The sequence below is a fragment of the Triticum dicoccoides genome, chromosome 1B, assembly GCF_002162155.2.
Source record: "Triticum dicoccoides isolate Atlit2015 ecotype Zavitan chromosome 1B, WEW_v2.0, whole genome shotgun sequence".
Taxonomy (NCBI): Eukaryota; Viridiplantae; Streptophyta; class Magnoliopsida; order Poales; family Poaceae; genus Triticum; species Triticum dicoccoides.
In genome coordinates, this window is record NC_041381.1 from 497,242,331 (window position 1) to 497,256,574 (window position 14,244).

Genomic DNA, 14,244 nt, shown 5'->3' on the forward strand with positions numbered 1-14,244 from the left:
CCACTAGGGTCCCCCCCCCCAACCCTAGGTGCATGGGCCCAAGGGGGGGGGGCGCCCAGCCCTCCAGGGGCTGGTGCCCTGCCCCACGCGTCCCATGTGGCCCACCAAGAGGGGTGGCCCCTCCCGGTGGACCCCCGGAACCCTTCCGGTGGCCCCGGTACAATACCGATATGTCCCCGAAACTTTCCGGTGTCCGTATGACAACTTCCCATATATAAATGTTCACCTCTGGACCCTTCCGGAACTCCTCGTGACGTCCCGGATCTCATCTGGGACTCCGAACAACATTCGGTAATCACATACAAGTCTTCCTAATAACCCTAGCATCACCGAACCTTAAGTGTGTAGACCCTACGGGTTCGGGAGACATGCAGACATGACCGAGACGGTTCTCCGGTCAATAACCAACAATGGGATCTGGATACCCATGTTTGCTCCCACATGCTCCTCGATGATCTCATCTGATGAACCACGATGTCGAGGATTCAAACAACCCTGTATACTATTCACTTTGTCAGACGGTATGTTACTTGCCCGAGACTCGATCGTCAGTATCCCAATACCTCGTTCAGTCTCGTTACCGGCAAGTCACTTTACTCGTACCGTAATGCATGATCCCGTGACCAGACACTTGGTCACTTTGAGCTCATTATGATGATGCACTACCAAGTGGGCCCAGTGATACCTCTCCGTAATCCGGAGTGACAAATCCCAGTCTCGATCCGTGTCAACCCGACAGACACTTTCGGAGATACCTGTAGTGCACCTTTATAGTCACCCAGTTACGTTGTGATGTTTGGTACACCCAAAGCACTTCTACGGTATCCGGGAGTTACGCGATCTCATGGTCTAAGGAAGAGATACTTGACATTGGAAAAGCTCTAGCAAAACGAACTACACGATCTTGTGCTATGCTTAGGATTGGGTCTTGTCCATCACGTCATTCTCCTAATGACGTGATCCCGTTGTCAATGACATCTAATGTCCATAGTCAGGAAACCATGACTATCTATTGACCAACGAGCTAGTCAACTAGAGGCTTACTAGGGACGTATTGTGGTCTATGTATTCACACGTGTATTACGATTTCCGGACAATACAATTATAGCATGAATAAAAGACAATTATCATGAATAAGGAAATATAATAATAATCCATTTATTATTGCCTCTAGGGCATATTTCCAACAGTCTCCCACTTGCACTAGAGTCAATAATCTAGTTACATTGTGATGAATCGAACACCCATAGAGTTCTGATGTTGATCATGTTTTGCTCGCGAGAGAGGTTTAGTCAACGGATCCGCGACATTCAGATCCGTATGTACTTTGCAAATATCTATGTCTCCATCTTGAACATTTTCACGGATGGAGTTGAAGCGACGCTTGATGTGCCTGGTCTTCTTGTGAAACCTGGGCTCCTTCGCAAGGGCAATAGCTCCAGTGTTGTCACAGAAGAGTTTGATCGGCCCCGACGCATTGGGTATGACTCCTAGGTCAGTGATGAACTCCTTCACCCAAATTGCTTCATGCGCTGCCTCCGAGGCTGCCATGTACTCCGCTTCACATGTAGATCCCGCCACGACGCTCTGCTTGCAGCTGCACCAGCTTACTGCTCCACCATTCAACATATACACGTATCCGGTTTGTGACTTAGAGTCATCTAGATCTGTGTGAAGCTAGCGTCGACGTAACCCTTTACGACGAGCTCTTCGTCACCTCCATAAACGAGAAACATGTCCTTTGTCCTTTTCAGGTACTTCAGGATATTCTTGACCGCTGTCCAGTGTTCCTTGCCGGGATTACTTTGGTACCTTCCTACCAAACTTACGGCAAGGTTTACATCAGGTCTGGTACACAGCATGGCATACATAATAGATCCTATGGCTGAGGCATAGGGGATGACGCTCATCTCTTCTTTATATTTTGCCGTGGTCGGGCATTGAGCCGAGCTCAATCTCACACCTTGCTGTACAGGCAAGAACCCTTTCTTGGACTAATCCATTTTGAACTTCTTCAAAATCTTATCAAGGTATGTGCTTTGTGAAAGACCTATGAGGCGTCTCGATCTATCCCTATAGATCTTGATGCCTAATATGTAAGCATCTTCTCCAAGGTCCTTCATTGAAAAACACTTATTCAAGTAGGCCTTAATGCTATGCAAGAATTTTATATCATTTCCCATCAAAAGTATGTCATCTACATATAATATGAGAAATGCTACAAAGCTCCCACTCACTTTCTTGTAAACGCAGGCTTCTCCATAAGTCTGCATAAACCCAAACGCTTTGATCATCTCATCAAAACGAATGTTCCAACTCCGAGATGCTTGCACCAGCCCATAAATGGATCGCTGGAGCTTGCACACTTTGTTAGCATTCTTAGATCGACAAAACCCTCCGGCTGCATCATATACAGTTCTTCCTTAAGATGCCCGTTAAGGAATGCCGTTTTGACGTCCATCTGCCATATCTCGTAATCATATTATGCGGCAATTGCTAACATGATTCGGACGGACTTAAGCTTCGCTACGGGAGAGAAAGTCTCATCGTAGTCAATTCCTTGAACTTGCCGATAACCCTTAGCGACAAGTCGAGCTTTATAGATGGTGACATTACCATCCGCGTCCGTCTTCTTCTTAAAGATCCACTTGTTTTCTATCGCTCGCCGATCATCGGGCAAGTCAGTCAAAGTCCATACTTTGTTTTCATACATGGATTCTATCTCGGATTTCATGGCTTCTAGCCATTTGTTGGAATCTGGGCCCGCCATCGCTTCTTCATAGTTCGAAGGTTCACCGTTGTCTAACAACATGATTTCCAGGACAGGGTTGCCATACCACTCTGGTGTGGAACGTGTCCTTGTGGACCTACGAAGTTCAGTAGAAACTTGATCAGAAGTACCTTGATCATCATCATTAATTTCCTCTCCAGTCGGTGTAGGCACCACAGGAACGTTTTCTTGAGCTGCACTACTTTCCGGTTCAAGAGGTAGTACTTCATCGAGTTCTACTTTCCTCCCACTTACTCCTTTCGAGAGAAACTCTTTTTCCAGAAAGGATCCGTTCTTGGCAACAAAGATCTTGCCCTTGGATCTTAAGTAGAAGGTATACCCAATGGTTTCCTTAGGGTATCCTATGAAGACGCATTTTTCCGACTTGGGTTCGAGCTTTTCAGGTTGAAGTTTCTTGACATAAGCATCGCATCCCCAAACTTTTAGAAACGGCAGCTTAGGTTTCTTCCCAAACCATAATTCATACGGTGTCGTCTCAACGGATTTAGACGGTGCCCTATTTAAAGTGAATGTAGCTGTCTCTAGAGCGTATCCCCAAAATGATAGCGGTAAATTGGTAAGAGACATCATAGATCGCACCATATCCAATAGAGTGCGATTACGACGTTCGGACACACCGTTACGCTGAGGTGTTCCAGGCGGCGTGAGTTGTGAAACGATTCCACATTTTCTTAAGTGTGTACCAAATTCGTGACTTAAATATTCTCCTCCATGATCCGATCGTAAGAACTTTATCTTTCGGTCATGTTGATTCTCTACTTCATTCTGAAATTCCTTGAACTTTTCAAAGGTCTCAGACTTGTGTTTCATCAAGTAGACATACCCATATCTACTCAAGTCATCAGTGAGAGTGAGAACATAACGATATCCTCCGCGAGCCTCAACGCTCATTAGACCGCACACATCGGTATGTATGATTTCCAACAAGTTGGTTGCTCGCTCCATTGTTCCGGAGAACGGGTTCTTAGTCATTTTGCCCATGAGGCATGGTTCGCATGTGTCAAATGATTCATAATCATAGAGACTCTAAAATTCCATCAGCATGGAGTTTCTTCATGCGCTTGACACCAATGTGACCAAGGCGGCAGTGCCACAAGTATGTGGGACTATCGTTATCAACTTTACATGTTTTGGTATTCACACTATGAATATGTGTAACATTACGTTCGAGATTCATTAATAATAAACCATTGACCATCGGGGCATGACCATAAAACATATCTCTCATATAAATAGAACAACCATTATTCTCGGATTTAAATGAGTAGCCATCTCGTATTAAACGAGATCCAGATACAATGTTCATGCTCAAACTTGGCACTAAATAACAATTATTGAGGTTTAAAACTAATCCCGTAGGTAAATGTAGAGGTAGCGTGCCGACGGCGATCACATCGACCTTGGAACCATTCCCGACGCGCATCGTCACCTCGTCCTTCGCCAGTCTCTGCTTATTCCGCAGCTCCTGCTGTGAGTTACAAATGTGAGCAACGGCGCCGGTATCAAATACCCAGGAGTTACTACGAGTACTGGTAAGGTACACATCAATTGCATGTATAGCAAATATACCTTTAGTGTTGCCGGCCTTCTTGTCCGCTAAGTATTTGGGGCAGTTCCGCTTCCAGTGACCCTTCCCCTTGCAATAAAAGCACTCAGTTCCAGGCTTGGGTCCATTCTTTGACTTCTTCCCGGCAACTGGCTTACCGGGCGCGGCAACATCTTTGCCGTCCTTCTTGAAGTTCTTCTTACCCTTGCCCTTTTTGAACTTAGTGGTCTTATTGACCATCAACACTTGATGTTCTTTCTTGATTTCAACCTCTGCTGACTTTAGCATTGAGAATACTTCAGGAATGGTCTTCACCATCCCCTGCATATTGTAGTTCAACACAAAGCTCTTGTAGCTCGGTGGGAGCGACTGAAGGATTCTGTCAATGACCGCCTCTTCCGGGAGGTTGATCTCCAACTGGGACAGGCGGTTGTGCAACCCAGACATTTTGAGTATGTGCTCACTGACAAAACTGTTTTCCTCCATCTTACAACTATAGAACTTGTCGGAGACTTCATATCTCTCGACCCGGGCATGAGCTTGGAAAACCATTTCAGCTCCTCGAACATCTCATATGCTCCGTGCTTCTCAAAACGCTTTTGGAGCCCCGGTTCTAAGCTGTAAAGCATGCCGCACTGAACGAGGGAGTAATCATCAACACGTGATTGCCAAGTGTTCATAACGTCTTGGTTCTCTGGGATGGGTGCTTCACCTAGCGGTGCATCTAGGACATAGTCTTTCTTGGCTGCTATGAGGATGATCCTCAGGTTCCGGACCCAGTCCGAATAGTTGCTGCCATCATCTTTCAGCTTGGTTTTCTCTAGGAACGCGTTGAAGTTCATGTTGACATGAGCGTTGGCCATTTGATCTACAAGACATATTTTGCAAAAGTTTTAGACTAAGTTCATGATAATTAAGTTCATCTAATCAAATTATTTAATGAACTCCCACTCAGATTAGACATCCCTCTAGTCATCTAAGTGTTACACGATCCAAGTCGACTAGGCCGTGTCCGATCATCACGTGAGACGGACTAGTCATCATCGGTGAACATCTCCATGTTGATCGTATCTTCCATACGACTCATGTTCGACCTTTCGGTCTCTGTGTTCCGAGGCCATGTCTGTACATGCTAGGCTCGTCAAGTTAACCCTAAGTGTTCTGCATGTGTAAATCTGTCTTACACCCGTTGTATGTGAACGTAAGGATCTATCACACCCGATCATCACGTGGTGCTTCGAAACGACGAACTTTAGCAACGGTGCACAGTTAGGGGGAACACTTTCTTGAAATTATTATAAGGGATCATCTTATTTACTACCGCCGTTCTAAGTAAACAAGATGCATAAAACATAATAAACATCACATGCAATTATATAGTAGTGACATGATATGGCCAATATCATATAACTCCTTTGATCTCCATCTTCGGGGCTCCATGATCATCTTCGTCACCGGCATGACACCATGATCTCCATCATCATGATCTCCATCATTGTGTCTTCATGAAGTTGTCACGCCAACGACTACTTCTACTTCTATGGCTAACGCGTTTAGCAATAAAGTAAAGTAATTTACATGGCGTTCTTCAATGACACACAGGTCATACAAAAAAATAAAGACAACTCCAATGGCTCCTGCCGGTTGTCATACTCATCGACATGCAAGTCGTGATTCCTATTACAAGAACATGATCTCATACATCACAATATATCATTCATCATTCATCACAACTTCTGGCCATATCACATCACATGACAATTGCTGCAAAAACAAGTTAGACGTCCTCTAATTGTTGTTGCATCTTTTACGTGGCTGCAATTGGGTTCTAGCAAGAACGTTTTCTTACCTACGAATAACCACAACGTGATTTTGTCAACTTCTATTTACCCTTCATAAGGACCCTTTTCATCTAATCCGCTCCAACTAAAGTAGGAGAGACAGACACCCGCTAGCCACCTTATGCAACTAGTGCATGTCAGTCGGTGGAACCTGTCTCACGTAAGCGTACGTGTAAGGTCGGTCCGGGCCGCTTCATCCCACAATACCGCTGAAGCAAGAAAAGACTAGTAGCGGCAAGCAAGTTGACAAGATCTACGCCCACAACAAAATTGTGTTCTACTCGTGCAATAGAGAACTACGCATAGACCTAGCTCATGATGCCACTGTTGGGGAACGTTGCAGAAAATTAAAAATTTTCCTACGGTTTCACCAAGATCCATCTATGAGTTCATCTAAGCAACGAGTCATGGGAGAGAGATTGCATCTACATACCACTTTGTAGATCGCGTATGGAAGCGTTCGAGGGAACGGTGATGATGGAGTCGTACTCGCCGTGATTCTGATCACCGATGACCAAGTGCTGAACGGACAGCACCTCCGCATTCAACACACGTACGGTACGGATGACGTCTCCTCCTTCTTGATCCAGCAAGGGGGAAGGAGAGGTTGAGGAAGAAGGCTCCAGCAGCAGCACGATGGCGTGATGATGGTGGAGAGGCAGTACTCCGACAGGGCTTCGCCAAGCGCTCAACGGAGGAGGAGAGGTGTTGGGGAGGGGAGGGGCTGCGCCTTGGATCAGGTCTTCAGCCCTCCCCTCGCCCCTCTATTTATAGGGGAAGGGGGAAGGGGGCCGTCCCCCTCTAGATGAGATCTAGAGGGGGGGCGGCGGTCAGGGAGGGGGGCTTGCCCCCCAAGCAAGGGGGGTTGCGCCCCCACTAGGGTTCCTCCCCCCAACCCTAGGCGCATGGGCCCAAGGGGGGGGGGCGCCCAGCCCTCCAGGGGCTGGTGCCCTGCCCCACGCGGCCCATGTGGCCCACCAAGAGGGGTGGCCCCTCCCGGTGGACCCCCGGAACCCTTCTGGTGGCCCCGGTACAATACCGATATGTCCCCGAAACTTTCCGGTGTCCATATGACAACTCCCCATATATAAATCTTCACCTCCGGACCCTTCCGGAACTCCTCGTGACATCCGGGATCTCATCCGGGACTCCGAACAACATTCGGTAATCACATACAAGTCTTCCTAATAACCCTAGCGTCACCGAACCTTAAGTGTGTAGACCCTACGGGTTTGGGAGACATGCAGACATGACCGAGATGGTTCTCCGGTCAATAACCAACAGCGGGATCTGGATACCCATGTTGGCTCCCACATGCTCCTCGATGATCTCATCGGATGAACCACGATGTCGAGGATTCAAACAACCCTGTATACTATTCCCTTTGTCAGACGGTATGTTACTTGCCCGAGACTCGATCGTCGGTATCCCAATACCTCGTTCAGTCTCGTTACCGGCAAGTCACTTTAATTGTACCGTAATGCATGATCTCGTGACCAGACACTTGGTCACTTTGAGCTCATTATGATGATGCACTACCGAGTGGGCCCAGTGATACCTCTCCGTAATCCGGAGTGACAAATCCCAGTCTCGATCCGTGTCAACCCGACAGACACTTTCGGAGATACCTGTAATGCACCTTTATAGTCACCCAGTTACGTTGTGACGTTTGGTACACCCAAAGCACTTCTACGGTATCCGGGAGTTATGCGATCTCATGGTCTAAGGAAGAGATACTTGACATTGGAAAAGCTCTAGCAAAACGCACTACACGATCTTGTGCTATGCTTAGGATTGGGTCTTGTCCATCACGTCATTCTCCTAATGACGTGATCCCATTGTCAATGACATCTAATGTCCATAGTCAGGAAACCATGACTATCTGTTGGCCAACGAGCTAGTCAACTAGAGGCTTACTAGGGACGTATTGTGGTCTATGTATTCACACGTGTATTACGATTTCTGGACAATACAATTATAGCATGAATAAAAGACAATTATCATGAACAAGGAAATATAATAATAATCCATTTATTATTGCCTCTAGGGCATATTTCCAAAAAATTGCTCCCACTTTCAATATGTATCAAGACTAAGACTCAGAGTCATCTGGATCAGTGTAAAAGCTTGCATCAACGTAACTTTTTACAATGAACTCTTTATCACCTCCATAACCGAGAAATATTTCCTTAGTCCTCTAAGGATAATTTTGACCACTGTCTAGTGATCTACTCCTGGATCACTATTGTACCCCCTTGCCAAACTCATGTTAAGGTACACAACAGGTTTGGTACACATCATGACATACTTTATAGAACCTATGGCTGAAGCATAGGGAGTGACTTTCATTCTCTCTCTATCTTCTGCCATGGTCGGCTTTGAGTCTTACTCAACTTCACACAGTGCAACACATGCAAGAACCCTTTATTTGACTGATCCATTTTGAACTTCTTTAAGACTTTGACAAGGTATGTGCTTTGTGAAAATCCTATTAAGCATATCGATCTATCTCTTTAGATCTTGATGCCCAATACATAAGTAGCTTCACTGAGGTCTTTCATTGAAAAATTCTTATTAAAGTGTCCTTTTATGCTATCCAGAAATTCTATATCATTTCCAATTAACAATATGCCATCCACATTTAATATCAGAAATGCTATAGAGCTCCCACCGACTTTCTTGTAAATACAGGCTCACAGTAAGTCTATATAAAACCATATGCTTTGATCACCTCATCAAAGCGTATATTCCAACTCCGAGATCACTGCACCAGTACATAGATGGATCGTTGGAGCTGAACACTTAGTTAGCACCTTTAGGATCGACAAAACCTTCTGGTTGCATCAATAGAACGCTTCTTTAAGATATCCATTAAGGAATGAAGTTTTGACATCCAATTGACATATTTCATAATCATAAAATGCGGCAATGGCTAGCATGATTCGGACGGACTTAAGCATCGCTACGGGTGAGAAAGTCTCATCGTAATCAACCCGTTGAACTTGTCGAAAACCTTTTGCGACATGTCGAGCTTTGTAGACAATAACATTACCATTAGCGTCAGCCTTCTTCTTGAAGATCCATTTATTTTCTATGGCTTGCCGATCATCGGGTAAGTCCACCAAAGTCCACACTTTGTTCTCATACATGGATTCTATCTCAAATTTCATGGCCTCAAGCCATCTATCAGAATCTGGGCTCATCATAGCTTCTTCATAGTTCGTAGGTTCGCCTTGGTCTAGTAACATGACTTCCAGAACAGGATTACCGTACCACTCTGGTGCGGATCATGCTATTGTTGACCTACAAAGTTCAGTAGTAACTTGATCTAAAGTTTCATGATCATCATCATTAGCTTCCTCTCTAGTTGGTGTAGGCATCACGGGAGTGGTTTTCTGTGATGAGCTACTTACCAATTTGAGAGAAGGTACATTTACCTCATCAAGTTCTACTTTCCTCCCACTCACTTCTTTCGAGAGAAACTTCTTCTCTAGAAAGGACCCAAACTTAGCAACAAAGATCTTGCCTTCGGATTTGTGGTAGAAGGTGTACCCAATAGCTTCTTTAGGATATCCTATGAAGACGCGCTTATCCAATTTGGGTTTGAACTTATCTGGCCGAAGCCTTTTGACATAAGCATCACATCCCCAAACTTTAAGAAACAACAACTTAGGTTTCTTGCCAAACCACAGTTCATACGGTATCGTCTCAACGGATTTAGATGTTGCCCTATTTAACATGAATGCAACTGTCTCTAATGCATAACCCCAAAATGATAGTGGTATATCGGTAAGAGACATCATAGATCCCACCATATCTAATAAAGTATGGTTACGATGTTCGGACACACCATTACGCTGTGGTGTTCCAGGTGGCGTGAGTTGTGAAACAATTCCACGTTGTTTTAAATGAAGGCCAGACTTGTAACTCAAATATTCGCCTCCGCTATCAGAACGTAGAAACTTTATTTTCTTGTTACGATGATTCTCCACTTCACTCTGAAATTCTTTGAACTTTTCAAATGTTTCAGACTTGTGTTTCATTAAGTAGATATACCCACACCTACTCAAATCATCTGTGAAGGACAGAAAATAACGATACCCGCCACGTGCTTCAACGCTCATCGGACCGCATACATCGGTATATATATTATTTCCAATAAGTCATTAGCTTGCTCCATTGTTCCGGAGAATAGAGTTTTAGTCATCTTGCCTATGAGGCATGGTTCACAAGTATCAAATGATTCATAATCAAGTGATCCCAAAAGTCCATCTGCATGGAGTTTCTTCATGCGCTTTACACCAATATGACCTAAACGACAGTGCCACAAATATGTTGCACTGTCATCATCAACTTTGCATCTTTTGGCATTAATATTATGAATATGTGTATTACTACGATCGAGATTCAATAAACCATTTACATTGGGTGTATGACCATAGAAGGTTTTATTCATGCAAACAGAACAACAATGATTCTCTGACTTAAATGAGTAGCCATATTGCAAATAAACATGATCCAATCATATTCATGCTCAACGCAAACACCAAATAACATTTATTTAGGTCCAACACTAATCCCGAAGGTAGAGGGAGTGTGCGATGGTGATCTTATCAACCTTGGAATCACTTCCAACACACATCGTCACCTCCCCTTAACTAGTCTCTATTCATTTTGCAACTCCTATTTCGAGTTACTAATGTTAGCAACTGAACCGATATTAAATACCCAGGGGCTACTATGAACACTAGTAAAGTACACATCAAATATGCCTTTGTTCACTTTGCCATCCTTCTTATCTGCCAAGTATTTGGGGCAGTTCCGCTTCCAGTGACCATTTCCTTTGCAGTAGAAGCACTCAGTTTCAGGCTTGGGTCTAGCTTTGGGCTTCTTCATGGGAGCAGCAACTTGTTTTTTTCTTGAAGTTCCCTTTCTGTCCCTTGCCCTTTTTCTTGAAACTAGTGGTTTTGTTAACCATAAACACTTGATGCTCTTTATTGATTTCTACCTTCGTCGATTTCAGCATCGTGAAGAGCTTGGGAATTGTTTTCGTCATCCCTTGCACATTATAGTTCATCACGAAGTTCTAGTAGCTTGGTGATAGTGACTAGAGAACTCTTGTCAATCACTATCTTTTCTGGAAGATTAACTCCCACTTGATTCAAGCGATTATAGTACCCAGACATTCTGAGCACATGCTCATTGGCTGAGCTATTCTCCTCCATCTTGTAGGAAAAGTACTTGTCAGAGGTCTCATACCTCTCGACATGGGCATGAGTCTGAAATACCAATTTTAGCTCTTGGAACATCTTATATGCTCCATGGCGTTCAAACCGTTTTTGAAGTCCCGGTTCTAAGCTGGAAAGCATGGCGCACTAAACTATCAAGTAGTCATCATACTGAGCTTGTCAAACGTTCATAACGTCTGCATCTGCTCCTGCAATAGGTCTGTCACCTAGTGGTGCATCAAGGACATAATTCTTCTGTGCAGTAATGAGGATAATCCTCAGATCACAGACCCAATCTGCATCATTGCTACTATCATCTTTCAACTTAGTTTTCTCTACGAACATATCAAAAATTAGGGGAGCTATATCGCCAGCTATTGATCTACAACATAGATATGCAAAACTATAAGACTAAGTTCATGATAAATTAAGTTTAGTTAATCAAATTACTTAAGAACTCCCACTTAAATAGACATCCCTCAAGTCATCTAAGTGATACATTATCCAAATCAACTAACCCATGTCCGATCATCACGTGAGATGGGGTAGTCATCAATGGTGAACATCTCTATGTTGATTATATCTATTATATGATTCACGTTCGACCTTTCGGTCTCCAGTGTTCCGAGGCCATGTCTGTACATGCTAGGCTCGTCAAGTTTAACCCAAGTATTCCGCATGTGTAAAACTTTCTTACACCCATTGTATGTGAATGCAGAGTCTATCACACCCGATTATCACGTGGTGTCGTGAAACGATGAACTGTAGCAATGGTGCATACTCAGGAAGAACACTTTTACCTTGAAATTTAGTGAAGGGATCATCTTATAATGCTACCACTGTACCAAGCAAAATAAGATGCATAAAATATAAACATCACATGCAATCAAAATATGTGACATGATATGGGCATCATCATCTTGTGCATTTGATCTCCATCTCCAAAGCATCATCATGATCTCCATCGTCACCGGTTCGACACCTTGATCTCCATCATTGCGTCGTGGTCATCTCGCCAACTATTGCTTCTATAACTTTTGCTAACTCACAGCGATAAAGTAAAGCAATTACATGGCGTTTCTATTTTGTACAATAAAGAGACAACCATAAGGCTCCTGCCGGTTGCCGATAACTTACTAAACATGATCATCTCACACAATAACGTTTATCACATCATATCTTGACCATATCACATCACAACAAACCCTGCAAAAACAAGTTAGATGTCCTCTACTTTGTTGTTGCAAGTTTTACGTGGCTGCTACGGGCTTCTAGCAAGAACCGTTCTTACCTATGAAAAAAACCACAACGGTGATTCATCAAGTTTGCTGTTTTAACCTTCTTCAAGGACCGGAGTAGTCAAATTCGATTCAACTAAAGTAGGAGAAACAGACACCCGCCAGCCACCTTTATGCAAAACTAGTTGCATGTCTGTCGATGGAACCGGTCTGATGTGTGTGGACATGTAAGGATGGTCTGGGCCGCTTCATCCCACAATACTGCCGAATCAAAATAAAACGTTGGTGGTAAGCAGTATGAGTATCACTGCCCACAACTCTTTGTGTTCTACTCATGCATATCATCTACGCATAGACCTGGCTCATGTTGCCATTGTTGGGAATTGTTGCATGGAAAACAAAAAAAATTCTACACACACGCAATGATCTATCCATGGAGATGCATAGCAACGAGAGGGAGAGTGTGTCTACGTACCCTCATAGACCATAAGCGGAAGCGTTTCACAACACGGTTGATGTAGTCGAACTTCTTCGCGCTTCAACTAATCAAGTACCGAACGCACGGTACCTCCGCGTTCTGCACACGTTCAACTCGGTAACGTCCCTTGTCTTCTTGATCTAGCAAGACGTCAAGGTAGTAGATGAGTTCCGTCAGCACGACAGTGTGGTGATGGTGATGGTGAAGTTATCTCCGCAGGGCTTCGCCTAAACACTATGAAAATATGACTGAGGGTGTAAACGGTGGAGGGGGGCGCCGCACACGGCTAGGCAATTGTCTGGGGTGTGCTGGGCACCCCTCCTCATATATATAGGTGGGAGGGAGAGGGGAGAGGCCAAGGGGTGCCCCAAGTAGGTCTGAATCCTACTTGGGCTCCTGCCCTTGGCCGCGCCCCTGCCATATTTATCGGAGGGGGAAGGAAATAGAGGGGGGAGAGGGAAGGAAGGGGGAATCCTATTCCACTCTTTCCTTTCCCTTCCCCCCTTTCCTTCTCCTCTTAGGCCGGCCCATATGGGGGGCGCATCAGCCCCTTGTGGCTAGTGTGTTTCCCTCTTGGCCCATAAGGCCCATATCTTTTGCCGGGGGTGCCCGGAACCCCTCACTACAAAAAAAGACACATCCGTGACATTTTGGGCCAAACGAATTTTTTTCTGTCATACATATGACACTTCTATGACGATAATTGTGACAAAACCTGGTATCATCATAGATGTGGTGGGCTCCTACTTCTATGACAAAAAATCATGACAGAAAATGGGCTTTTCGTCTTGGGCGGGCCGGAGATGCAGCTGCGTGACATTCTTTGGGCCGTCCATGACGGAAAAAACCGTGGTAGAAGCGAGGGGGAGGAAATTTTTTGGGAGTTGCCGGTTACGGTGGGAGGTCGGGGGCCGAGCGATGCGCGTTTCTCTCGTACACGTATGCGCGTGTGTGCGAGGCATTGGCTCTAATTGAACCCGAGCGAGGCGTTAGGCCTGAACCCGAGCGATTGCACTGCAGGCTACGCGTTACTGAACCCGAGCGATCGATCGATGGCTGTTAACTGAACCCGATGGAGCGATTCCTTCGCTACTGCTGCTAACTGAAGCCGATCGACTGGAT